We start from the raw sequence: 2,347 nt of genomic DNA, 5'->3' as shown, positions 1-2,347 counted from the left end.
TATAACTCTCGATTGAACACATTGATGTTCTATTGTTGGTGCTTCCAATAAAATTGGAACACTTAAAGCAGAACCGATTCAAATAATAGCATTCTGATCAATGATTGCATTCCTTGATCAAGAACTGCTGGAGTCATTGTGATGGCGAATTTTCTTCATAAGAAAATTGCAAAGAGACGGAACTTAATGAGACTAGTATTATGTTGTTTCTAGTAAGCGGAAGCTGAAACAGCAACATGTGAAAATCAAGTTTTGTTCAATGATCTCGAGGCGATAAGTACTATGAAGCAACTAGTAGCCTAAGCATGACTCAGATTTGAGACAGTCAAAAAGACTGGCGAAACTTCTTCACATGAAAGTTACATAGAGAACTACAAATGTATACAGCGAGTATTATGTTGTTTCTAGTAGGCGAAAGCTGAAACATCAACATGTGAAAGTTGTCTGCAAACTGTAGAACGATATGTGATTAGTACTGTGCTGTTACTAGTAGCCAGTCTGACTGTAGAAGCCAAGACAAAGGGAAACTAATGCATCTGAAAAGGACAAGTTATGGAAAGGTATGCACGATAAGTATTATGTTGTTTCTAGTAAGCGGCAGCTGAAACATCAACATGTGAACGTCGTTGTGTACAGTAACCTAGAACTATATAGTCCTTAGTAACGTGCATTTACTAGTACCTGTAATTGGTATTCAGACTCAGGCAGTTTGGAATAGTTTGGCAAAGATGCACCAGAGAAAACTGGGATTTGATACAGAAATTGTTGAATACAAGTATTATGCTGCTTCTAGTAGGTTGAATCCGAAACATCAGCATGTGAAAATTGAAAACATTTCTGGTTCGAATTGTCACAAGTATTTGGTGATCTGAGTAGCCAAACTCACTACAACGCCAATTGAAGGCAAAAATTCTCAACGGGAAAAGCTATTCTCATTGAATGAGCTAACAAGACGAGTATTATGTTGCTTCTAGTAGGCGAAAGCCAAAACATCAACATGTGAAAGTCTTGCTGAACAAATTTAATGTTGTTGAGCTCAGTACCGTGTGAATTAGTAGCCATAATTGGCGAGCGAAAATTGAACTGGCGAAACTTCGTCTTTGGAAAATTGCAGATGCCGAGCACTTATTTTGCAACGAGTATTATGTTGACTGTAGTAAGCGAAAGCCGAAACAGCAACATGTGAAAGCTGTTGAAATTTGTGGTCATTTTGCAATAAGTACAAGGAGTGTAACTAGTAGCCAGGTCAAAATTTGGGATAAGAATGAGCAAAAATTCTGCATGAGAACAGTTGAAATTATGAAACTAAATTACAAAGACTAGTATTATGTTGTTTCGAGTACGCGAAAGCGGAAACATCAACATGTGAACGTTTGTAACGAAGTTTCGTTAATTTTCAGCCTAGTACTGAGCAAGAACGAGTAGCCTCATCTCCAATCCCACGCAAAATGTAGTGAAATATGTGAGTGAACCTTATTCACGGTGAGGGTTTCCCGAGGTCTGTATTGCAGCGAGTATTATGTTGCTTCTAGTAAGCGAAAGCTGAAACAACAACATTTGAAAGTTGGAATTAATGACTGAATGGAAACTTCGACCTGTGTTTGATAGTAGTAGCGAACAAAACTGCTGAATCGGTTTCTGTCTCATATTGGTCAGTGAACCAATTAAGAGACAATCAACTACATAACCTGAATTGGGCGAGAGAACCCCCTTAACTTAAGCATATCAGTAAGGGGAGGAAAAGAAATCAACTGAGAATCCCTTAGTAATGGCGAATGAACAGGGAAAAGCTCATCGGGAAGAGAAATGGCAACATTTCTCGGTGTCCGGTATGGTTTGATGCTAGACTGGTGAATTTGTCCTGATGTCTACTGGAAAGTAGCATCAAAGAAGGTGAAAATCCTGTAAAGGTCATTTTCGATACCAGTCATAATGGCTCATTCCTATGAGTAGAGTTGTTTGAAAGTGCAACTCGAAGCTGGAGATATGTCTCTCCAAAAGCTAATTATAAAGCGAGACCGATAGTAAACAAGTACCGTGAGGGAAAGTTGAAAAGCACTCTGAAGAGAGAGTGAAAAGTACGTGAAACTGTTGAAGGGGAACTGGAGTGAGCGTTACCATACTCAATGCCTTGATATTATATTCTCGGCTACCGAGTAGTGTAGTTGTCGTCTTTTGGCAAATCTTGTTAATGAATCGAGCAGAAGTTTTCCTCGGAATTCTTCTTGTTGATTCTAAACAAAATGAGATAAATTGATCTTGATTGCCTGTCTGACCTCAACTTCCTATTCAATGCTCTCTACAGCCCGTCTTGAAACACGGACCAAGGAGTGTGAGTTGCTTGCAA

The 2,347-nt window shown here is 38.9% G+C and overlaps 1 non-coding gene across 1 annotated transcript in view; it reads left to right on the top strand.

Annotated features, from left to right (window-relative positions):
• Positions 1 to 1,683: 1,683 nt before the first annotated feature.
• Positions 1,684 to 2,347, top strand: part of LOC142356236 (large subunit ribosomal RNA) — a 3,522-nt gene continuing 2,858 nt past the window's right edge. The window contains exon 1 of the ribosomal RNA XR_012761384.1: positions 1,684 to 2,347. This exon is cut by the window's right edge and continues 2,858 nt beyond it. This is a non-coding gene — a ribosomal RNA (large subunit ribosomal RNA).

This window comes from Convolutriloba macropyga, unplaced genomic scaffold (genome assembly GCF_964194025.1).
Source record: "Convolutriloba macropyga unplaced genomic scaffold, txConMacr16.3 SCAFFOLD_1426, whole genome shotgun sequence".
Taxonomy (NCBI): domain Eukaryota; kingdom Metazoa; phylum Xenacoelomorpha; order Acoela; family Convolutidae; genus Convolutriloba; species Convolutriloba macropyga.
This window is presented reverse-complemented; position numbering and strand designations above follow the sequence as displayed.